At 29.4% G+C, this 26893-nt stretch overlaps 1 protein-coding gene across 2 annotated transcripts in view; it reads left to right on the forward strand.

Moving 5' to 3' along the window:
• The first annotated feature begins 11817 nt into the window (after positions 1–11817).
• Positions 11818–26893, forward strand: part of LOC129912972 (leucine-rich repeat-containing G-protein coupled receptor 6) — a 72820-nt gene continuing 57744 nt past the window's right edge. Inside the window, exon 1 of one of the 2 annotated variants that reach the window (XM_055991258.1) lies at positions 11818–12088. The gene's annotated coding sequence lies outside the window, so the exon portion shown is untranslated. Of the gene's footprint in view, positions 12089–12869; positions 12891–26893 lie in introns of those variants that run through there. The other variant, XM_055991259.1, reaches the window with a different exon arrangement.

The following is a 26893-nucleotide window of genomic DNA, read 5'->3' on the forward strand; positions in this document are numbered from 1 at the left end:
TTAATTTTATATCATCTGAAAGCTTATTGTTTCAGCTCTAAATATTTATATCGACCATGTCTATACAACATCTATAAAAAGAGCTAGAATTTTTTTAACCCAATTAGTTTTCATAAAAAAAGCAAAACAATCAATCTCTTTTCTCTTCTCACGCCATTAAATCCATTTTTTAAAAGACAACCTATAATAAATTTTATATCATGATTATTTCACCATTAATATGACGCTTCAATCATAATTGTACCATGCCTACAAAAAAAGTAAGAATTGTCGAAATTTCAAGCTGAGATTACGGTACTTCCTACACTTGCCATCGTCAACAGATCTCTAGAGGTGTTTTGAGTTTTTCAATTTAAGATTGTGTAATTTGTAGAGCTCGTACAGTTAATTGTGATCAAAAGATATAACGTGTGTAGAAAAAGAACATCTTTTAACGTTATCTCAGAATTTTGCATATGAAATTAATTGAAATTTTGTACATTTGTAGTTGATTTAATTACCAATCTACAGTACAAATTTCATTCATCTATCTATTCAAACAAAAAAGTTATAACAAGTTGAATGTTCGTGTCGCGTTTTCGTTTTATCTTGCTTCAAATCACTACGATACTAAAGAAGTTTTCACTTCAAAACTAACATTGTAACAACTTAAATCTGCAACTTATATCTGCGGCTCAGGTCTGTGACTAAAGTCTTTTACTAAAATCTGCGACTACGACTCAAATCTACAAAAATCAAGTTTGCGAAAAGAATCTGCCACTCAAATTTGGGAATCATATCTAAACTGTAACTAATTAGCTAATTTAATTTTTTTTATATGAAAAATTTTTATTTTTAAAACGAGTCAAAGAATTTTTCTTGAAATGTTCGTTTTAGGTTCAGATCAATACTTTCTTCAGAAAAGCATATCGTTTTTTTTTTTCTTGGAAAATGTTTTCAATTTTTTGTACCTACACAAAAAATTATTTTTTTCTTTTGTAAACAAGTGGTTTACTCCAAACTTGTTAATTACGGGTTTCGGGTCATATATTAACAATTTCTCGTAAACGATCCAACCTATTTCAATGAAATTTATTTTGTTCAGCATATTTCACTCGAAATAATATTAATTTGCATAGGTAGTTATCGAAAAACACTTTTTGGGATACAAAAGTCGTCGTCTACAAATTTTCTTAAGAATCAAATAATCTAAATCACAACTTATGTACCTTTTCAAACTTTAAACAAAAAAAAATATTTTTAATAAAAATAATAGAAAACCTTACAATCTCAATTATGCTATGCAATTCAAAGAAATCTCCGCCGCATTGCTAATAAAAACCATTTCTCATTCAGATTTATTCTCTTCTTTTTTTTATTATAAAAGTCCTTAAAGAACCAAAATAATCTACCTACTCATTGTTTGTCATAAAAAATGAGGTCTTTAAGTTCTTATACCAACCATTGTTTATTTGTAGAATCTTTCATTCCCACCCTACAAAAGACGTTTTCTGAGTGTAATTTCAACAATGCTGCTCCTGGAATCCTCTGTGTTTGTCTTTAACTAGCTATATCTCAAAACAAAAACAAAAAGGATACTCTTTATTATAGTCGAGAGTAGTGATGATGAGTATAGTTATTTTATTTGAACGTCTGGGAATCGCGTTCTTCTGTTTGTTTTGACTGCAAGCTAAAACGTAGTGTTCCTTTTGAACTTTTTCATCTTCATATCGCAAGAAAAAAATAAAAAAAAAAAAATAAAAAGAAAACTATCAACAATACAGATTGACGAATTAAAATGCTGACACTTGAAATACCAAGGATAAGATTTAAGTACTATAACACTCTCTGCCCTCCAGGATAATCAAACGATTAAATAATAAAAAAAATATTTCTTTCTGTTGCAGAAATTTCAATTTAACAAATAATTGCTTTATTCTTCTTCTTCGAAATCCTTAGGGTGATGAAAAATTGCCCCTGGGAATCTTGCAACCCCTTTTCCACAAATCCTATCTTAAAAAATTGCTCCATCTGACTTCTGTGCAAGAAAGATACATATATTTTGTTTGGACAATAAAAAATGTTGTTAGTGGAAACATAAAAGTTTGGTGGCTTAACCAAAAGAAAAAGGGGTTTCCCTTAAAAACTCCAAAGTTTTCATTTAAACTTTTTTTTTTGTAAAAAACTGTTGAATGGTTAGAAAAACTATTTTCAAGATAAAATTATTTCGCAGAAATTTAGAGATTATGAAATAAATTTTTTTTTTCTTCTTATTTTTTTTGCACTAAAGGACGCTTTTGACTTTTCGATTGTCCTTGAAGAGTTCAGTAACCTTGAACTTGAGTTGCTGTGCAGCAAACACACATGATACATCGAATATTTCTCCCAAGTTCATGTTACTTTTAAGAGTGTAGTTATATAGTGAAATGGACACATTTAAAAAGTAAAAGGTCATAAAGTAACACACTCAAAAAGCACATAATAAAAACGTGAACTGATTTAGGTATAAAAATAAAAGAAAAATAAACACGCAATTGTAATAAAAGTTTTTACTACAAAAAGTAAGTTATTGCCTTTCACTTAAGCGTACTTAGGTTGTTTTATATTTGGTTTTTTATGAACTATACCTGGTCAATTTTATGAGTAACTTGTGGGAAACACACACATTCCTTAAAGCTATAGGTATTTGGTTTTGGATTTTGATGGAACAATTTTACTTGTTTAATATGAAGATAAATTTGTATAATAGAGGGATAAGTTATGGCAACGATGTGATTTATATTTCATTTTTATACAAAATTTATTTGCAGATTTTTAGTGGAATATATGCCACCACATAGGCGGATTCAGGGGGGGGGGGCACGGGGGCACGTGCCCCCCCCAGAACTTAAAGTTCATACTTAAAGGAAATCAAACTATAAGAGTTTTAAAAATATATGAATAATAAAAGAAAGAACTTGAGTGAAATTCTTGTCTATTTCTGGCTGAAAATGCGAATTTTGTTGATTGTTTCATCCCTTTCCCATGAAAAGCTCCACCTCACAAATAAATAAACGATTTTTCGATTAAAAAAAAAGTGAATTTTCAAAGTGATTTTGGTGAAAAATTTTGATATGGACATCGAATGACATTGAATGATATAAAAAAAAATAATTGTATATGCAACTCTATTTTTTCATACAGAGGGGTTAAAAAATTTGCACTTTTTTCGTTGTTTTTTTTCAACATTAGTGTTTTTAAAATAGCGGAACAAGTCACAAAATTGCATAAACTATACATTATAGAACTGCTATATATGTAGAACAAACTTGCATTTCAGAAGTTTGCCCAAGTTTGCACCCCGAAAATAAAGACCCCTTGAAAAAAAACTCCTCAAAAGCGACCCTTACTTATAGATTTTTATAAATATTATTTTATTGAGAAAATTTCTCCAAGGATACCTCTAAAAATATGTAAAAATAATAGTGTTCTAAATTTCAAAAGAATCGGTGCAGTAGTTTTGAAGTTATGAGGAGCACCGGCGTTGAAAACATTAGTTGTGAGGATAACGATTTAAAGTTTTGAACTCTGGACTAAAAGACTAAAACGTTCCTAAGGGTAGTATTAAAATACTTATAACTTGGTCAATTTGGCTCCAAGAGACCTACGATTTAAACACAATATTCTTGAGGTATAAAACAATTTAACCCCTTGTAGCCCCATGTGAAATTTCTGTAACAAACCGAAAAAGATTGCATAAAAACTCTACAAACTATTTTTTTTTCTTTTGAAGCTTCTAATATTATAATCTTTAAGTATTGCTTTATCGAAATAGTACTTCAAATTTCTAATAAATAGCACCAATAGTTTTTAATTGACAGTTAATGTTGAAAGTTGGGCTTTTTTTGAAAATAAGCAAATTTGTATAAAAACTACGAAATTCAGAAAAAAAATAGTTTTTGTTAGTAAACCCCACTGGGTTTTATTTTTGGATTTTAGGAAAGTGCCTAAAAATTAATATTAGATAGTTTTTTGCTTGAATTTTTGAATTTTTATATAAAAATAAATTATTTAAACTTTTTTTTTACTCCCAAAATATCGAAATAACTAAGTAAATAATGACTTTGTTGAATTTTTAAAAAATACGTGTTTTATTAAAGATAAAGGCCAATCGATTGACTTATTAATTTTTAAATTTACGACCTTGGGTTACAAAAGGTTAATGCAAATAAAAAAAAAAAAAAAGGGTTTCCCGGCAAAAAAGTAGGATTCAGTTTTTTTTGTTATTCTTAGGAACTTTAATATTTATTAGAATGAAGTCTTTAGTATTTGACTAAAAACTACTAGGTCATTAACTAATGGTATAATTATGTCCATAATATTGCAAAATTTTATACAAAATCAATTAAAAAACGTAAACATTTTTTTTTTTAAATTTCATCTTTAAAACTTAATTTCTCAAAATCTATTTGGTGAAACAACTTAAGTCAAAAAATTAAACAAAGAATAGATTACTAACTTTAATATAGCACAGAATTGTACGTGCATTTTCTGATTTTTCATATTTTTTTTCTTCCGGCTAATCCAGGAGTAAGAGGGTTAGCACTTAAGTGGCTTTTACTGTAACAAGAAATAGAAAATGAAAATTTTTCCTTCCGAATAACTTTTTGGTCATTTGGTACCTATTTGATGTGGGAAATGTGCCTAAATATTTTTGGCCAGGTTTTAGACCACTGTGGGTCGTTAAAATTTTCTGCTTGTTAGTCAGTCGTATGGTACTTCACTTTATTTCTAACTGTTATTGCTGTTTTTTTTTTGCCAATCCGTCCCTTGTGCCCCCCCCAGAAAAAAATCCTGGATCCGCCCCTGTGCCACCATGTACATATCTATGATAAATCAAGTAGGGAATATTACATGTGCTAAGTTAAATATGCTAATAAAAACACTGGGTTATTGACCCTGTTGAAGTTCTTCTTTTCCAATGATTAACTCGAAACGTCTCACTGTGGGCTAGAACGCTATTTTAGCAGGAATTAATTAAAAAGTCAACTTCTTCAAATATTGCTCATTTTTTGTCTTATTCGATAGATAAATGGACTAGCTATAATTGTTCATTCAAAATTGAGGTCAAAGCATTCATTGGATACATAAAACACAATCGAAAAGCAAGTTTTCGAAAAAAAAAACAAAAAAGTCCACTTTTTCCGCTATCCAGATATTCGTTTACTGAGTTTGTTTTAACCGATCGATTGTGAAAATTTTGCTAGATTATCAATTATCATATATCCTGATATAGTATTTGCTAATATATTGTTATTATATTGAACTTTTGTTTATAAATTTTAAGGTAAAGTATGTTACTAGCATCGATTTCATATAAAACCAATGTTCCTAAGCTTTAAAAAAAAGGCACGCATAGGCACACTCTAGAAATAATTTTAAAAAGTAACTAGCCTATATGGCATTCTTCTTCTTCTTCTCCATTATCGACGATAGTCATGATCTCGGATGGGGTCACAACTCTCCCACTCTACTGCTTCACACTACGGCTCCGCATGTGGGGTTCGCCGGGTTGACCTCAGGAAACGTCGGCAGGCTTCTCGATTTTGAATTGTTCCATGTCTAAGGCCAACTGAATGCAGTTGTCGTTGCATTTGTCTTCTCCATGAGTTCTTAGGCCTGCCTCTTCTGCGCGATTGCGTTGGAACGTCGTATGCGATCGCCTTTTGAACTGGGTTCTCAGGGTTTCTTCTTTGTACATGACAGTACCAGCTTAAACGGTCATGCTGTATTTTATCCAAGACGGTATTTTTGACGTGAAGACTTCCTCGGATTTTCTTGCTTCTTATTCGATCAAGCTTTGTTACTCCTGCTGTCATACGAAGCATCTTCATCTCTGCTGCTGTCAGTTTACTCTCATACGTTTTGTACATTGTCCAACATTGTGAACCGTATGTAAGTGCTGGGCGAACAACTGCAGTATAGAGCTTTCCTTTTAGTTTAGGGGGCATTTTTCGGTCACAGAAGATGGCAGAGTTTTCGCGCCACTTCATCCACCCTACACTTATTCGGTGGTTGATGTCGTCATCACAAGAAGCTTGGTTGTTGATCATGGATCCAAGGTATTTGAACTTTTCGCACTTGGGAAGTATTGTGCCATTCAGGTAAATGTCCGGAATAGGGCCGTCTGGATCAGAAAATGGACAGCAGAGATATTCTGTCTTTTTCGCGCTTATCCGGTACCCACTTCCCTCCAGAACATCCACCCATACATCAAGTGCTCGTTGCAGGGATGTTGGATCTTCACTTATGATGGCGCCATCATCAGCAAAGAATAACTGACTCACTTTCGGATCCGTCACTTTTTCTTCAAGCAGAAAGTCAAGGACGGTAATAAAGAGCAAAGGACTCAGGACGCTTCCCTGGTGCACACCGACTTTAATTGGGAACTCTTCGGTGACTCCTGCGGGGCATTTTACCTTCGTTTTTACTTCCTCGTACATGTCCTTGATCATCCGCACGTAGATTTCCGGAACCCCTCGCTGTCTCAGGGACACCCATATCAGATCTCGTGGTTGTCTATCGAATGCCTTTTCGAAATCAACCAGCACAATATGCAAATCCCTCGAGGAATCACGGTGTTTTTCCATTCGGATTCTTAAACTCTGTATGGCATCTGTGGTTGATTTACCCGAGACAAACCCGCACTGGTCATCAGACAGCCGTTTTATTTTTCGTAGTCGGCCGTCCAAAATCCGCTCAACGATCTTCATGGTGTGTGACATCAGCTTAATCGATCGGTAGTTATCACAGTTTCGTGTGTCCCCCTTTCCTTTGTAGATTGGGAGAAGGAAACTTTCTCTCCACTGATTTGGCATTTGGTCACCGCTAACCATAATGGCCTATATGGCATTATGTTTTTTATAAAACTATGTCCTACAAGAGCAAACTTTTTTCGCTGTAACTCTGAAAGTATAGTGAGAAAAATGTTCAAAAAAACCACTTACGATGAAAAAAAACGTGTTGAATGTTTTCAAATAACGGTTTTTTTATTTGCATTAACATTTTACCTTCCCTATTTAGTAAAAACAACTTTTGTAAGCGTTCAATGACACCATTTTCGAGTTTGATGCGTTCAAACTTCAAAAACTCATTTTTTTGTTTTTTATACCAATAATATCTGTTGTAAATTGGAAAACCTTATTTAACATAATATTTCGTTTATTTTTGTTGTTGGTCTTATCTTAAGTGTCTGTTGTACCATAAAATTATCATTATTATATCATTCGACATCATCTTAATGGCTTTAACTGCAACTTTAGATTATTTCGAGAATTTCTATAATTAATTCCAGCTAAAAAAGTGTTCTAACCCACAGTGCGTCTGTTTAAAACTGCAGACTTAAACTTTGTATAGTCAAAGATTCTGGACGAAATCGCAATATTTATTTACCTACCAAAAATAGAAAAAGTTTTTTTTTCTCAAAAAACGATCTTCACGATTTTAATTTTAAAAAATACATATGTACTGACGAAAATAATTTCCTACTTTTCGAATAACGAAAATATTTTTCAAGTGTTTTTAAAGGTTCCTATCATAATTTTTGATTTCTCGTTAAAATTTAAATGATTTTAAGAAAATTTTTTGTACAAAAAAGTAATCTTAAAAATAAGAAAACAAAAATTTTGAAATCATTTTTGGATTTACCTAAATACAAATTGTTTGTTTTTTTTCTACAGCCAATATTTTCTTATATATTTTTTTTAATTTTAGTTTTACTATGTGAGGATTAATAAGTGAAAACTTCTGTAGTATCGTAGTGATTTGAAACAAGATGAAACGAAAACGCGACACGACTTCAACTTGTTATAACTTTTTTGTTTTAATAGATAGATGAATGAAATTTGTACTGTAGATAGGTAATTAAATTTCAATTAATTTCATATTAAAAATTCTGAGATAACGGTAAAAAGATGTTCTTTTCCAACACACGTTATATCTTTTGATCTAGTGCACATACAAATTTGATTTAACTTTAATACGCATGCTGATAACATAACCTTTTATTTGATATATCACACATAACGTTACGTGCGCTACAAGTTACACAATCTTAAATTGAAAAGAAAATTAAAAATACCTCAAAACACCTGTGGAGATCTGTTGGCGATGACCGCTACCAGTGTAGGAAGTACGGTAATCTCAGTCTGGAAATTCGACATGGTTGACTTTAAAAAATTCTAACTTCTCTTGTAGGCATCTTTGAAATAAGATTTATGCATCATTATACAAGGTGAAACAATAAGCTTTCACATGGTATAAAATTTTGTATAGGTTGTCAAACAAAAAATTGATTAAATAGCATGAGAAAATAAAAATAAATGTTTTTTTGTTTTTTGGATGAAATTTCATCGAGTTTAAAAAATTCTAACTCTTTTTGTAGATGTCTCATACACCTGATATATATATTTTGAGCTAAGAGAATAAGCTTTCAGATGGTGTACAAATTTGTAAAGGTTGTTAGGGAAAAAATGGATTTAATAGTGTGAGAAGATAAAAATATGTACGTGTTTTTTCGCTTTTTTTGATGGAAATTGATCGATTTCAAAATTCTAGCTCTTTTTGTAGATGTCTCATAGACTTGATCGACATACATATTTTGAGCTAAGACAATAAGCTTTCAGATGATATAAAATTTATCTAGGTTGTCATATAAAAAACATGAATTTGAAGGTGATAGAATAAAAATAGGTAGATTTTTTCTTTTTTTTTGCAAGAAAAATGATTTTTTAAGGTTTCACTTCTACCACGTGTGAATTGCACACATGATTTTTTTTTTTTTTTTAATATTGAAAAGTTTGTGTATACAAAGTATTATTTTTTTAAAACACCTGTAACAATTTAAAAATATCCAAAAGTTCTTTGTAAAATTTACTAGCTAATGAATATACAAATTCAAATATACCTCGTGGCGAGATGGCTTGTGCGATGGAATATAGCGCTAGAGGTCTGGGTTTGATTCCCAGCCTCCACCACCTAAAAAATAAAATGCACGACTGGGTCACACGTACTTGCTCTTAGAATTCTAATTACTCAATTTTTTAAGACTTTTTTATAAAAATTTGGTATGTATATAAAAATAAAAAAATAAAATATAACATAAAATTGTACAAGGTCCAAAAACTCGATGAATTAGTTTAAAATGTTTTTTATATGTCGATTAGTTATTTATTTTTGATCAGAGATCAGAAATAACAGTCAACCTTTATTTTCAATTGGTTTCTCTCTGAGAGTTACCATATTGCTTGAAATACGTTTCGGTTAAGGCTTGAGATTTATTTTTAAAAATAAAAAATAAAGGTTATCGGTTGACATTTTTACAAAAAAATAAATGGAAAAGGTCAACCTTTAACCGTTTTCTCTGAAAATAAATCAAAAATGGTCAATTTAAAAGGGAAATGTCGAATATGTCAAGAATGTCTTTATATTCCAAAAATAAATATGAAAAGGATGTTTTTTTAAGCTTATGTATTAAATAATGTATGAACTAAATAGACTCTCAAAGTTCTTAAGACCCAAGATTATATCGTTTAAAGTAAAATCTATAGACGAAAATGTGTTTCCCACTGTGATTTGAGTCGCTGGGACGACAAGCACAACCAATGCAATTTCGAATATTTCAGGAGACCGATTTTCTAAAATCCAGGTCAAAGCGTTCAGCTTCCAGAAGCGTTTTCGCCCGCCCTACTTCAAACGGTTATATCTCGGAATTTTGAAAAAAAATTAAAAAAAAGTTAGCGGGGACTCTAACCTTCATTTGGGTACCACTTCCGTCCCTGTTGGTGCACGCGTTCTCAAACCGGGAGAACTTAAAGGTAAAAAAAAGTTAAGACCGATTCTGAAAAAATAGGCATGTGGCGGTTTAACATGGAAGATGATTTTTTAAAAATCTGACAATGTGCAAAGCGTAGGCCCATGACACAAACTATTATTTGGCACCACTCCCAAAAATTGCTCTCAAGCGGTTTAGCTTCCAGGAGCGATCAAAGATTCGGGGATTTTTCGAAAAAAAATTTACCCCAACTTTCAAACGCGATTTTCTCGGAATATTGAAAAAAAAATCCAAAAACCCGATTATACCACTATCGGGTAGCTGAGAATATAAGCTTTCATATGGCACCACTCCCATGTCTCTAGGAATTGATACATTTGCAGATGAGATTTATTTTTTTCTCTCAGCGATAAATCTCACTGGTTGACCGAAACATAAAAAAATACAAAAAAAAGGTTTCTCTCAGACCTTGACCAAAATTTTATTTTATGACCTTTATTGAAAATGGCGACAAATAAGAGTTATAAAGGAACCTTTCAAAAGGTTGACATTTATTTCTGATCTCTGTTTTTGATGGTACATTTTTTTTTTTTTGTCTATAAGCACTAATTCCAAGATTGTACCAGGATGGTTTTTAGTGCATATCCCAAAATTTCCCCTTTTCTCAAAAAATACCAATTTTTCATAGATATGAATGTTTTGATTCTTAATGATAATGGATATGAAAACCTTCATGCAAAATTTGGTCCCTCTACCATAACTTTTAAAGGTTTTTCGGTAGTAAGTTAGCAACTGTTATAATAATATGGGTTGACAGATGAAAAACAGGTATAACTTTTTTCAGAGACGTCAGATTGCCTTGATTTTAGATTTTTTTGGAATCAGCATTAAAAAATACTTTGAAGTCATGTATCAAATGTGCATATAATACCATTGTCTATTATTGCTAATTTTGAAAATCTCCATTTTGCACTTTGACCTTGAAAATCGCTACTTGCGGACATGAGATTTTTCTAGACTTTTGAGGTATGTTATAGAATACCAAAACGAAGGTATTGACCAACAAAATTTCTATTAGCATTCATTGCGAGGTGAAACCCTTATTTGACTGGATTATTAAACAAAAATAATAAATACCGAGATTTCGAGTTATGTTCCAGAAATAAATCAATAATCTCATTCATATTAAATTCTATTGTACAAACAATTATCTCAATAATATGTATATCAAAGTTACATACTACAAATGTGTAGTGAATTCAATGTTACCCCTTAGAAAACTCTTAAACTTATAACTTCCGTTTGAATAACATTTTGCCTTTTATCTAATTATTATTATTATCAGTAAATAAATAGTTTGAGAATATTCAACAATCTAACCCTCCACAGAGGTCAATAACGTTTGTGTAAGAATCTTTTATCAAAAATAAATTCTATTGTCTAAAAATAGATTTTCTATACCTACATATCTTTTTATTCGAAAGATTCAAATTGTTATCAATTGAAACAAAACTTCTATCCAGCAACAAAAATTCACTCATTCAAAAAATCTACTACATTTTTTCTAACATCACAATTTAAATCTTTAGCAACATTAAAACTATAATCATCGTAATCTAATTACTTCTGCAACATTTGCACTTGCACTTTTTTGTTTATCAACATTGTTTCAACTATTTGGTGCTGTTATTCCATCAACATGTTTGTATCCCTCCTCCCGCATTAAAAAAAAAATCCAACCAACCATCATGGGAAGGAAAAACTCGTACTTTTAAACCAACAATTTTTGATTTTATGTTTCTTAAATTTAGCTACTCACTCGCATGTGGAAGCTTTTTCAACTCGTCTCTCTATTCTTGTATACAAGACAACAATTGCCAAGCAACATATTTAATTTTTAAGTGTTTGTCTGTTTGTCTGTCATCATACAAAGTTGATTCATTTTTGTGTGTTTTTGCAGCAAAAGAAGGAAAAACATGATTTTCCCCAACTTAACTCGATAAAATTCAGTCAGTCGCTAGCGTGTATTCATCGGATTCGGTTGGAAATAAAAATTAATTCGTATTGTATCTTTGTATATCTTTTTTGGTGTCCCCCAAAAAAAAAAAAACATAGAGATATCTATTTAACGGTTTTTTGTTTTGATTTTGTATGATTCCCATAATGGTTTTTGGGAGAAAATTAAGAGGTTATTAGCCTCTATTTTTAGTGATTTTGTAAATTAAATTACCAACAACAACAACAAAAAAAATCGAAAGTGGAAAATTTATAATCAGATACAATTTTTGTATCTACTAGGTCAGTTTTTTTTTTTTTTGATTTTTGTTTTTTACTTTTTTTTGGTCCAAAAATCGGGTTTGATCCAATTTTTAAAAATCAAAATCGTTATTTTATGATAATGAAACCTTCAAATCTGTGAGATTTTGTGGAAAATTTTCATTCAATTTTGGGAATTTTCATTGATAAATAATTTTTTTCTTTATTTTTTTTTTGAATCATTTAAAGAGAAAAACTCGTTTGTTAACTTGTGAGTAATGCATCGATGCATTACTGCTGCATCTCTATCCAAAAATCGTTACCTAAAATATTTGCAAAATTGATAAAAGGTTTTACATTAAAGTTTTAATTTTTTTTTTGGTTTTGAGATTTGAGTGAATTTAAACTCGAAAAAATACTCCCAACTTTATATTGGGAGTACCCATTGCTATCTAAAAAAAATAAAAAAAAAAAAAATACAACACGCAACGCGAATTCACAAGGCATGATCGGCACTTCAAGGAGATCAAGAATTTTCAGTTCAGCTGATGGTGTGTTGCTGCACCAGCAGCGTGCGTAAACGAAAAAAAAAATAAAATAAAAAAAAAAATAAATTTAAAACCGAAAAAAAAACAGAAAAAATGTTTAAAAAAGAAAACACAAAACAAGAAAACCAACAACAACAACAAAAACGACAACACACAATTATTCTCCTGCTTTGATTCAATTTTCGATTAAAATTTAATTAAACCAAAAAAAAAAAAAAAAAAATATAAATAAAAGTAAAATCACAACATTAGAGAGACGTCAACAAAAAAATACAAAAAAAAAAATAGAAAGAAAAGTGAGTAAGTTCGATTGGTTTGTTATTTGTTTGCATCCAAAAGATACTTTTTGGTCCTATGGATCTAATTTTTATGTTTTTTTTTCTTCTTTACTGGGAGGGAATTTTAATAAATTTATTATATGGGGGCGTAGGTGGTGGGTGGAAGAGAATGAATTAATTTAGGAGTTTTATTACAGACAGAACTCCTTTTCTAATTTGCAATATTTTAGTTTTTCTTATTTCTAAGATACAAATTTTGAATTTATGTATCTTTTTTGTATGAAAATAAAAAAAAAAAAATACAAAAAAAAAACTATTTGACCCAATTTTCCTGGGGCAAAATAGTGAACAAAAAAAAAAAAAAAAAAATTGTAAAATTTATGACGTTACTCTCGAGTACTCGCACCGTATAGAGAGATAGTCAAGTACCTTTTTTCGTTTACGTTTACTTCTCAAACACAGACACACACTTATATATAAAATCGATGGAGGATAATAAATCATAATAACTGTGCATTTATTTTTTTTTTGTTGCCTTTGGAGTCTTTTTTTTTTTGAAGTTTTTTTTAATTTTTTTTTTCTGCGAAACTACTTGCCCCCTTCTTATAAGAGGCATGAGATCACGTTCATTATTATGTTGTTACTGACATTCAATATGATTGAAGAAGTGTGTGATCTTGTAACAGGTGAATATCTGTTTTTTTTTTTTTTTTTCTTAATGAAGTTTTGATGATAGAAGAGAGTTTTTTTTTTGCAAAGAAAACATTTTTAATTTGTAAATTCCAATAGAGTATACTTTAGATAGGGATTTGAACATGATTAATTTTTATATTTTTGATTAGACATTGATATGGGTTAAAGATGATGAATATATTTTTTAGGCATACCTACCGATTTAATGATGAATTTTATGTAACCTTTAAGGTTTTTTTTTGATTTTTTTTTTTTTTTTTTTTTTTTTTTTTGAAAGTTAAAAATGTGATGATGAATTGAAGATTGATTGATGATTAAGCATGAATTAGCCACTGATTTTCTATAGGTACATAGTTGTTTTTTGGGTTATGGTTACAAATTTTTGCGATAGTCTTTACTTTGGGTTGAGATTAAGATATGTACTACTTTTTTAGTTTTATTTTTTTTTTTAATATAAAAAACTTCATATAAAGAATTTGGAACAAAGAACGTTGTACTAAATTTTTCTTTCTAGAAAATGCATGTTGAAATTATTTTTTCTTGAATTTAATTTTTGGTAAGCTGTCAGACCATATAAGTTATATACGATCCTTCGTTGCAGTTGCTTTCTCGTTATCTATTAGCTCATATTTTAAGAAATTTCGTCAGTAAGATGAAGTTAAAAAATGTAATAAAATCCAAAATCCGTAAAATCTTAAATCCAACAAATCCAAAACTCTGAAAATTTTAAGCATTTATTTACGTCCGAAAAAAAAAGATACATTTATTTGGGTACTTTGGTTTTTGTTATTTGATTTTTAACAGAGATATGTGCAATTGTGCATATTCTTTAATTGTTTGCTGTTGCATTTAATGAATAGAGTGGTAATTTAAATTGTTATGTAAGCTCCATTTTTTTAGATTCTATTTTCTATATCCCTTTTTGTAACGCAGAAACCCCCTTCATGTTCAGGCTTGATTTGGAAAAGATTTTGTATTTACATGGTACATACTAATTTCTCATTTTAGTATTTTAAGTAAAATTGTATTCCTATTACTGTTATAGATCGTTTATTTTTAAATTACACATATTGTGAAATTTATTATTTTACATTAATAATGAATTTCACAATATGTGTAACAAAAAAAAAAAAGAATAATATTTTTGTAATATTTTGAATCACAACAAAAACATTACTGTTAAAAAAAGAGCCAAGTTCTACTATGTTGAAGTTATTCTAGCACAAAAAGTACTGAAATGTAAAAGTGTACCAAGTTCTAAGGCTTGGCTTTAAATTTGTATAAATAAAATGTTGATTGTTCTCTTGACAATTTTTCTTTAAATTACCGATTTTTAAAGCTATTTGAAAAATTGCCAGCTTAACAATCTACATTTTATGTATACAAATTTAAAGCCAAGCTTTAGAACTTGGTACACTTTTACATTTCAGTACTTTTTGTGCTAGAATAACTTCAACATAGTAGAACTTGGCTCTTTTTTTAACAGTAATGTTTTTGTTGTGATTTCACTACTTTTTGCAAGGTATTGTCTAAAATTGTCAAATTTTAAATTTTTTCTTTTGTATAAAGAACCAGCTCTAACATTCTACCAAATTTTAAGATTCTACGATAATCAGAAGTACTCTATAATAATTGATGAAATTTCAGCGGAAATGGGCGATTGCCACGCCCCCTGGCTGAAATTCTCAAATTTTAAATTTTTTAATTTGTATAAAGAACCAGCTCTAACATTCTACCAAATTTTAAGATTCTACGATAATCAGAAGTACTCTATAATAATTGATGAAATTTCAGCGGAAATGGGCGATTGCCACGCCCCCTGGCTGAAATTCTCAAATTTTAAATTTTTTAATTTGTATAAAGAACCAGCTCTAACATTCTACCAAATTTCAAGATTCTACGATAATCAGAAGTGCTCTATAATATTTGATGAAAATTCAGCGGAAATGGGCGATTTCCACGCCCCCTGGCTGAAATTCTCAAATTTAATTTTTTTTAATTTGTATAAAGAACCAGCTCTAACATTCTACCAAATTTCAAGATTCTACGATAATCAGAAGTGCTCTATAATATTTGATGAAAATTCAGCGGAAATGGGCGGTTGCCACGCCCCCTGGCTGAAATTCTCAAATTTTAAATTTTTTCCTTTGTATAAACTATCAGCTTTACCATTCTACCAAATTTCAAGGTTCTACGATAATTAGAAGTGCTCTATAATATTTTATGAAAATTCAGCGGAAATGGGCGGATGCCACGCCCCCTGAATTGAAAATCTCAAGTTTTCGATTTTTTCCTTTGTATACACCACAAGTCCTATCACCGTGTAAAATTTCAAGTTTCTACGATATCGGGAAGTTCTCCATAATTTTGATGATCTGTTTCTGAGTCAGTGAGTCAGTGAGTCAGAGAGTCAGTGAGTCAGTTACGGTTTTCGCGATTTTTGAAGTCCTATATCTCAGAAACTACTCATCGTAGGAAGCTGAAATTTTGTGAGGAATTTGGGTTCGGCCAGCTCAACAAATGTAGTGAGTTTGAATATTCTAGCATCTTTGGTGTGGAAGTTAGAGGGGGGTCAAAAATGGCCTGAGTTGTTTCCTGTAAATAAGGGTGTAGTGCCAAAGTTGCTAGAGAACTTGGCTGGGCACTACCGTGCCCCTTGATTATTAAAACAACAAGTTGTCCTTCGTACTTAATTATTGAGATATTATAGAAAATAAGCCACTTTAGACCAAGTGAAATAATTATTGATAGATTTAAACATTCCCTAAAGCTAAGTATACAGCTCTTCTAGCAAAAAAAAAAACAATGTATTTGTTATGGGAAAGATTTTTTTCCGAAAAAAAATATTTTTTAACTCACCACGGCAGTAAATCAAAATTGAAAAAAAAAATTATATTCACCACGATTTTTACTTGCGATATAGGTAGGTACTATAGGGCAAATTTAGGATTCGTAAAAAAAATCGAACTCAAGATAACAATTTTACATGACATTACGATGATGGAGAATGCCAAAAAAATGGGTCCGGCAATTCTGTCTGTCTGTCTGTATATACTTCGAGCTACAACCTAAACGAGTGAAGTGATTTTCTTCAAACTTGGTAGTTAGCAGTTTTTGGTGATTCCCTAGAGGGGAAATTGAAATTTTTTTGTTATGACCAAAACTAACGGTACCTGCCATATAACGGAAATAGAAAAGTTAATTTTTTTTAAAAACATCTCTAACGATTTTGATTAAAATTTTTATGTGTAGTATTACACATAAGAGCCAACTTTTGAAATAAAACAAAATATTTTCTGTACCGTTATTAACGGTACCTGTCATAGAACGGTTTTTTTGGTTTCTGAATATCTCATACCTGATTTCAACGAAAATTTTTATGCAAAAGCATTTACATAAAGGTTATTTTAAAATTTTAGAAAATTTTCAAAAAGTGCATTTTTGGATTTTTAAAAAATATTTCAAAATTTTTTTTTGAAAAATCAATTTTTTGAAAACGGGTTGGTGAAAAATTTTGAAATTTCGTTTTTATGTGTAAATTAATTATTTCTCTAAAATGGCATACCAACTTCTTTTTTAAAAAATATTAGAAATTTTTTATATATATAAAAATTATTTTTTTTTTTAAAACGGCTCGAGCGATTTTGGAAAATTTTTTTCTAAAAATACCTTTTTATGCAAGTAATAAAATGGTATACTTGGTTTTTTGTAAAACATAATTAAAACTGGTGTTTCTTGAATAAAAAGCTTTAACATTAGAGTAACTTTTAGCATAAGAGCAAGTACGAGCGACCCCAGCAGCCCATTGTTTTTGCGGAAAAAAACTTACAACTGTCATCTGTTTACCACAGATATTTTTTTTTCAAGAAAAAAAATTTTTCTTCACCACTTTTTTTTTTTATCAAAAAGAACTGTATACTATACTTAACTGAATAGAGATAAAATGTTAAAAAATTATAATTAATTTTATACATATAGTTATACTATTTTGAGGTAATTTTAGGTTAGTTCCATATTTTTTGAGAGAAATAAAAGCTTTTTGTTAAAAAATCCTTTTTAATTTTTTTTTTTTCAAATAAAAACTTAGAGGTGAATTAGAAAATTGTGACGGACAAAATCCCGAAATCCTTAATCCACAAAATCAAAATCACTAGAAACCTTAATATCCCAAATAAAAAAAAAAAAAACAGAAAATCCATGATCCAGAAAAATTCTAAAATTCCAAAAATTAAAAAAAAAGTACCTACACCACTCATCAAAATTTTATACTCTATAAAACATTTAGTGAACAAAAAGAAAATGGTCAGCAAATTAAATTAACCAATAAGAATATTTTTAAATTGTATAGCCAAAATCGGGACAGCTTTGAATAAAAAAAGTTTTTCTACATATTTCATATTGCAGGTTGATTTTGGTTAAAAAATTCCACTTTTTAGTTGTTCTATTCAAATATTTTTTTTTTAATCCAAAATTGTTTTGTTCATATTACCTAGGGCTATTCGTATACTTAAAAGTTTTTTTTATTAATTATTTTACCTATTGAAATCAGATAAATTCACGAATAAAAAAAATCATTATTTTATATGTTTTTAGTATAGTGTTGAAAGGAATTTTCAGAAATAATATAATTTTTTGTATAAAAAAGACATTTAACACTTTGTCACAAAAAGTTGCTATGTACTTTAAGAAAATATTTATTAACCCTTAAAACCGAAATTTCGACAAAATTTATCGACCCATTTTTTTTTTAGCTTTTAGCTTTTAAAGCATATTAAGGTAAAAGCCACTATACCAACCAGTTAAAGACGGCAGCTCTCTAAGCTCAAAAATTATTTTTTGTATAAGGATGCGCCACCTTTTATGTGATACGAAACTCATTTCACTCTGAGCCAAGACTCCAAGCAAAATGGATATAGCTATTCCATATTTGAGTTCAAATTCGGATTCAATACTAATACGATCTTCAATGCTGGCGGTCTTCTCATGTCCAGCTTTGCTTTACAACTCCAAATAAATATTGTATTAAACCACATTATGTTAACATTATTATTATTTCATAAAGTAAACAAAACAATCTATCTAATTCCCTTTCTTGTCAACTTACTGCTTCCAATTAAATATTATTGACAATATCTTTCAAACAATGCCTTCATTTTGATTTATCTGGCATATCATTATTTTATACCCCAACATTTATTTTATCTCAAATTAATCTTGGTAATTTTTTTTTTGAGCATGTGAACAAATTTTAAATTGACTAAACACTAAAAACAATCTGCTCAAATTATTATTATCTCACAAAAGTAATTACCGTTAATTTTGCTTTCCAAATTATCGATACCGAACTTCACGGTGATTAAAGAGATAATGTGTCGACACTATAAGGCTCCAATTCACTCTTATTCAAAATAACATATATCCATTCGGTTAATGTGAGTGACCTATACACAACTGCTACTTGACTACGCAAAGACCCAACGACTACGCAACGCAATTAATGGTGTTCAGTATATTTCATTTAGATAGTAAATGTGCGTACATTTTTTTTTTTTTAATTTTTTTTAGATTAATTCTTTGAAACATTTAGCATTGTTTGTAGTTGTTGTTGTTGTTGTTGTTTTATTAAAATATAGAACTAATTTATGGTTGTAAATGATTAAAATGGCAATTCAAACGCATCAGAGGGGAATTTGCCAACCATAATCCTCAAGTTTGTCAAGATCTTTTATTATGTCAGTAGCGGATTTATGACTAATGTCGCCTAATTAAAGCTTAAGGAAACATTTGGATATCTTGAATGATCAATCAGTTTTTGCAAATAATATAATTTATTCTTGCCTACCACCCATGAACTTTCTTTTAAAATCGGTGACAACAATGAGCACGAATGCAAACTTGATTATTACATCGAGTATTTTTTGGCATTAAAAAATGCGAAATCAATAAATTGCAAAGTTTTGTATTCGAAACGCATTTGGCGTACTCCAAGCGGAAACACTATCAGAAATAACTGACCTTTAATTGTTTTTGTCTTTATATGGGGAAACCAGCACCAATAAACTTTTGGGGTTTTTTTTTTGATGGTGTCACTGCGAATGGGTTGGATAGAATATTAATCAGTTTGAAAGTGGATAGAGAGTTTTTTAAAACTGAAGGTCTAGAGTTTTTTTTTTTGTGTAGGTAAGAATTCACCATCTGATTTAACAAACACAATCGAAGCGTTTTTTTTTTGTTTTTTTTTTTAAATTTTTGCAGTCCTTGGGGTTAAATAAAAATAATAAGAATATTTAAATTCGTTGCATTGATTTGCTGCAGCCAATGGTTGTTCCTCTTAGTATTTTGGATGCAATGTTTGAATCAATACCAACAGGCCAGATTTTTTATTTATTTTTTTTTTTTTTGAATTTATGATTTTTTTAAGCAAGCTATGTATTTCCTTGAAAATACTATATATTAAAGACTATTTCATACTCATACCTACTCATATAATTTATGATTCCAAGATACCTGATGAAATGTATGCATTTTTAAAATTTTGTAAAAATGCTATTTATACTATGGAATTAATAATTAAAAGCGATCTGGAATTATAATGACCATTAAATATTTTGAATTGAAAAAAAGTACACCTGTTTTCTAAAATATCGAGTTAATTAATACCTATACGTTAAATAGGCAATATTTCAAAAACCTCAGAAACAGCTCCGATTTTTATGTTTTTTTTTTTTTTTTTTTTTTTTTTTCAATTCAGCAATATGTATAAAGATTCAAAATCCTTATCAAAATTCTTATCTTTTTTTATTTTTATCTGTATCCACTCATTTCTTTAATTTTTTAGCAAAATAAATTATTTCAACATACCTTTTTGTTTGTTTGAAAACTTAAATATAATCCACCTACCTTAACTTTTAAGGGTTTTTTAGTTATAAGTTAGCAAGTGTTATAATAAATATGGGTTGACAGATAAAAAACAGGTATAACTATTTTCTTGATTTTAGATTTTTTGGAATCCGCATTAAAAAATACCTTGAAATCATGTATCATATGTATATAGGGTAAGTGAAAAAAATCGAAATTCTTTTTTTTTGATTTGGTACTCTGAAAAATCGATTGCTAGACACCTCTAGAATATACACACCAAATATGAGCTCTTTATATTAATGGGAAGGTCCTCCGCTTTTAAATTTTCCATTTTTGCATCAAGCTTCTACAAAAAAAAAATTATTTTTTTTATATGTAGGAAATTGAACGCTCTACAAAAAAGACTTCATACTCTTTTTTCATTTATCTAACCGTTTAGTAGATATTTGAGGTCCAAAAATCGAGAAAATCTTTAAAAATTCGTTTTTTGTTCTTAATTTTGTAACAAATTGAAAAATTATAATAATTAAACGCGCATGACATATTCTTGTAGGAAACAGATTGTTCCACAAGAAAGGTCTGAATAATTTTTTTCAATAATCTAACCATTCTAAAGATATTCGAGGTCAAAGTTAAAAAAAAATATGAAAACATTTTTTACTTTTCAAAATTTTCTAATTCACTGAAAATTCAGTATTTTCAAATTAGCAAGATGTTTTCTTGTAGGGACTTAAACGTTCTATAAAAAGTTCCTTGGCAGCAAATTAATTGCTTTAACCGTTAAGAAGATATTCGTATCCAAACCAATGCCCACTGATTTCAATAGTTTTCTTATGACAAGTATGCATTGCGATTTGAATACGATTATCTTCTAAACGGTTAAAGCAATTAATTTGCTGCCAAGGAACTTTTTATAGAACGTTTAAGTCCCTACAAGAAAACATCTTGCTAATTTGAAAATACTGAATTTTCAGTGAATTAGAAAATTTTGAAAAGTAAAAAATGTTTTCATATTTTTTTTTAACTTTGACCTCGAATATCTTTAGAATGGTTAGATTATTGAAAAAAATTATTCAGACCTTTCTTGTGGAACAATCTGTTTCCTACAAGAATATGTCATGCGCGTTTGATTATTATAATTTTTCAATTTGTTACAAAATTAAGAACAAAAAACGAATTTTTAATGATTTTCTCGATTTTTGGACCTCAAATATCTACTAAACGGTTAGATAATTCAAAAAAGTGTATTTAACCTTTTTTGTAGAGCGTTCAATTTTCTACAAGAATATGTAAAAAAATTTGCTAAAAAGTCAATTAATAAAAAAATTATTTTTTTTTGGTAGAAGCTTGATGTAAAAATGGAAAATTGAAAAGCGGAGGACCTTCCCATTAAGATAAAGAGCTCATATTTGGTGAGTATATTCTAGAGGTGTCTAGCAATCGAGTTTTCGAAGTACCAAATCAAAAAAACGAATTTTCATTTTTTTTGACCCACCCTAATATATATAATACCATCGTCTATTTTTGCTAATTTTGAAAATCTCCATTTACCGCTTTGACCTTCAAAATCGTGACTTGCGGACATGAGATTTTTCTAGACTTTTGAGGTATGTTATAGAATGCCAAAACAAAGATATTGAGCAAAAAAAATTTCTATTAGCATTCATTCCGAGGTTTCACCTTATTTGACTGTATAAATACTATTATACTCAAAGCTTCGAAAAAAAAAAAGAAATTAATAAGACCAGGATCCTATTTCACCAAACTTACAAATTTGTAATTACAAGTAATTTTCACAATATTTGTGAAAAAATCGATAAATTTTGTTTCACCAGTTTCTTGTGATCACAAAATTGTACTTGTAATCTACAATTTTAAATTTGTGAAAAAATCCATTTTCTGTTTCACCGAAACTTGTATTTTACAAGTAACAAATTTGTGAGCTTTCTTGTGGGTTTCTGTTTCACCAAAAAAAAAAGTTACAAATTTCTATTTATTTGTGAAGATTTTCTACAAGAGTCAAGACGTATGTCATTTCTATTACAAGTTTGTAAAAACTGTATTTAGCGTGATTAGAGTGTTTTAAATGGCTTTACGCCGAAGGCCATTATTATTATTTTTATAAAAGCTATGTTTTTATTATTCAGGGTTGTAAAAATGCATTTGAAATTAAAAAAAATCATGTATTGCAAGTAAAAAAAATTTCATAATGAAAAAAAAATTGCATTAATAAAATTTTTATTGCAACTGAAAAATATTTGCATTACAAAAAAAAAAATATTTATTGCAAATAAAATAATTTGCTTTAAAAAAAATGTTATTGCAACTGAAAAATATTTGCATTGAAAATAATATTTTTATATTTTATTTGTTTTTTATGTTGAACTTTATAATTATTTTATTTATTACCTTCTTTGTTTTGCTTCTTTTAGTTCAGATTATTAAAAACGCATCTTTTTATTTTAGAAATTATTTATTTTTTGGCCTAGGGGAGAGTGGGGCTAAATGTAACAGGGGTAAGAATTAACAGCTAAAAAAAGCGATGTTCCTTTCAATATTAAGAAACGCGTAAAGGAGAAAAATGCTCAATTTTTGCATATCTACCGGCACATTTTCTTCAGATGAAGATTAGACGACAGGGTGAGAAGTTACACTAGTGGTGCCCAAAAAATGCATGTTTGTAACTTTTTTTTTTAATTTTATTTTTGGTCTACCTCTTTACCCTAAAAAGATAGAGTGCTAAGTGTTTTTTTGTTATATGCAACTGTGTTTTGGCTCAAATTGCGTATATATGTTATGTCTATATCAGTTTCGCTTTTTTTTAAATTGATTTTATGTGCCAAATTTCATGCTGGGGCTAGTTGTAACATTTTTCCGGGGCAAGTTGTACCATGTAAAAACCTACCTATACTGAAAAATTGTTTACCTAATATAATTAACAACCCTGAATATGAATGCTTGTAATTGAATTTGTATTTATTTTGAAATTGGAAACACATTTTTGAACCACCACTTGAATTCATAAAGCTTATAAAACAATTTATGAATTCGAATAACTTTTATTTAAGACTACTGTCAAATTTTCTCTGGAAATCTTGGATTTGCTCCACTTTTTTCAAATTTGCACCAAAATTTCATGACTGAGGTTTGTTTTTATTGTTATTAATTAAAAATAAATAAATATAAACAAATAAAGGTATTTTTCTCTTATTTTTAGTTCTTGGTACAACCTACCCCGGTATGTGTTACACTTTGCCCCGTATGTGGGGTAAGTTGAAACAACACGATTTTTTTTTTGGAAGCTTTATTTTTCAACATTACCGTTATGTTTTGCTAAATTTGTATGATGGATCTTGGAGCTAAAACATGGGTCTTTAATTTAAAAAAGTTCTGGTTGACCCACTTTAAAATTTGTAGGAGGACCATCGATTTTAGAAAAAAGTGTTACATTTGGCCCCACTCTCCCCTATATATTTCGAGGTCTTACTTGCCTCATCTTCAGGGTCTAAAAATTACAATATGCGTTTTAATAAATTATATTAACAAATAATTTGAAATAAAAAATAAATTACCATTGAAATATTTTTGAAAAAATATGAACAATTTTCTAAAAAGTTTTTTCGACATTTAAAATAATTGAAAAATCAAACATTAATTTTAATAAAAATTAAAAAATTTTTTTTAAAGTATTGTTCAAAAAATATTTTAGAAAGTTTAAATTTAGTTACTTTGAACATTTCTATTAACTATAAGGTTATAATAAGTGTTTGTATAATCCTTTTTATCGGTTTTATAGTTACATACGATTTGTTCATTTTTAATAATTTGGTTTACTTCTTGAATTTGTAATTTTAATTTATTTCTTTCAAACTTTAGAATTTTTGCTTTAAAAATATATAGTATAGCATTTGTATTTCAAATGAAAACACCACAAAATATCTGTTTAAAAAATTTTCCTGATCGCTATTACCAGTCTCTTAAGTATGTAAAAATTCGTTGTCTTTTGATCAAAGAGGCTTATTTCATAACTACTAAGATATGACAGTATTTTTAGTTATTTGACAATTTTTCGTTTAAAATAGGGTTGCTTAAGTTTTAAAAATGGCAACACTATTTTTTCATATTCAATATCAACTTAGTTTTCATTTGAAACCAATTTTAACTTTCTGTCGTTATGAGTTAAGTAACTCAACGGTCACCGCTAAGAATATAAAAAGCTTTACAAGTTTGTGAGATAAACTTGTTGTTTACAAGAAAAAAAATATATTTGGTGAAACGGTAATTCTACAAACTTGTGGTTTTCAAAAGTTAGTTGTAATTTTTTTTTCTGGATAATCACAAATTTGTGAATTACTTATTTGTACTTTGTGAAACAGAATTCCATTGTACAAATTTGTACTTGTGATCTACAAGTTACAAATTTGTGCTTGTAACTTGTAGTTGGTGAAATAGGGCCCAGAAGACAAATTTTTGTGAAAATTCAAAAACAACCAAAACTAATTTTTTCCCGATGGAAAAAAACCTTATTTCGTTGGGGAATCAATTGATTGAAGAAAATTTTAAATGCTTTAGCTCTTAACCTTACATGTCAACAAAGTTGTCTAGGTTTCATTATTAGATATTATGATACTTTAAATGTATTTAAGTTTAAAATTAGGTGGTCACTATGGTGTATGCGTAATTTTTTTTTTTTTTTAATGAATATGTATACATTTTTATTTTGCTATCTTTTACCAAGAAAATAAGTTAATCAATATATTTTTATATGCTACGATAACACATTTTGAAAAAAAAATTCATCTACAGTAGATGACTAAACGCAATAACTTTCTACGGAAGAAATTTTATTTTTTCTTATTGCAAAAGCAAACTTGTTAAAAAGTTTTTTTGATTTTTTACCGACTTCCAAAAATTCGTAAATTCGTCTTTTTTTTTACAATCTTATTTCTTAGTTAAAAACAATGAAAACAACTTTTGACCATTTATACATTTTTAAAAATTCGATCTTGGAAATTTGGGTGCCAATAGATAGGTTTCATGTTAATGGGTCGATGCTGATGGTTGGTGATTCTTCTGAAAAGCTTCCTTGGTAATTGCATTAGATCATGATTTTTTGCTTTCTCGTAAAGTCGCTCGTTATCTCTATAAGAAGATGAAAACGAAGAGCGTTCGAGAGTGTGACTTGCCAGGTGTACATTAAAGTTGATTTCTCATTTACTGAAAAATTCATACAGTTTCTTCTACATGATTTTTATTAATTTTTCATAAATCAGCTCGACTAACAACGCATCAGAAATCATCAAATTTCATTACCACAAAAGATCTTCTCAAAAATTAAACCAAATTAATCAACTTAAAATATTTGGTGGCACTATATTTATATTGTTTACCATTAGCCAATAAATTAAAATAGCTCATAAACTAAATTCCACTTAAAGTACACATTTTGATGAAACCAAGCATTAATCTTTGAACCGATTAACACCCTGAATGAAAAATAATCACCAAAACACAAAACACTATAAAATTTCACGCGAGTTACTACCCACTCGCAAGTCGCAAGTCTGGCTGCTATCCTTTTTTGTGTGTGCAGTATAATTATATTCGGTTTGAACATGAAACTTGTGGTTGGAGAATATTGGTAGTTTGTTTGGGTTTTGTCTAACTTAAATTACCACAAAACTTAATACCCACCTCTAATTGTGTATAGTTGGTGGCTGCCAGCTCTATGGTCCTTGTTGTGTGTATTTCTACATTCAACACCACATCGAACAATTGGTAGTGACGGGCAATACACTAATCGTGTGTAATATGCAAGTGGATAATAATTTGTCTCTCTAACTGTAACGACCTCTAGCTTTATCAAATAAGCTCTCACATAAATGTAATTTTGAGAATGAAAGCGTTTAGGGGAGTTGGCATAAAGTTGGAATCGGAGTATTCGTCCTCGTCCTCGCGCCGGCACTTGATTCCGCAGCCAAACCAAATAATAATAATCATTGGGGTTGAATGTTCAGAGGGTAGACGATAGACGGTAGACGGTAATAGGTATCTACTGGAACTGATATTGTTGCTGCATTTGATTGACGGCTCTAAGTAGAGCTGTAGCAAATCGTATGTATTCGTTACTAAAATGCGGGTATTCACTTTAGTAACGAGTAACGAAACGTTACTTTTTAAACAGTATCGTTACTCGTATGTTTCGTTACTGGGTACTGAAGTAACGAAACATACGAAACGTACGAGATACGAAACATACGAGTAACGACGCGATTACAGTTTCAATACTTAATCCGATATAAGAGATACGAAATGAAGTGATACACTCAATTTGTCGCATTTCGCATCTCGTGTCGGTATCGTAACCATAGTCAGAATGCTAACTGCAGATAATTATCTGGAGTTTACTTTTGTCTCGATTAAAACAGTAGTGTCAAGGTTCAATATTCATTGTGTTATCGATAATT

The sequence above is a fragment of the Episyrphus balteatus genome, chromosome 3 (assembly GCF_945859705.1).
Source record: "Episyrphus balteatus chromosome 3, idEpiBalt1.1, whole genome shotgun sequence".
In the NCBI taxonomy this organism is placed as follows: Eukaryota; Metazoa; Arthropoda; class Insecta; order Diptera; family Syrphidae; genus Episyrphus; species Episyrphus balteatus.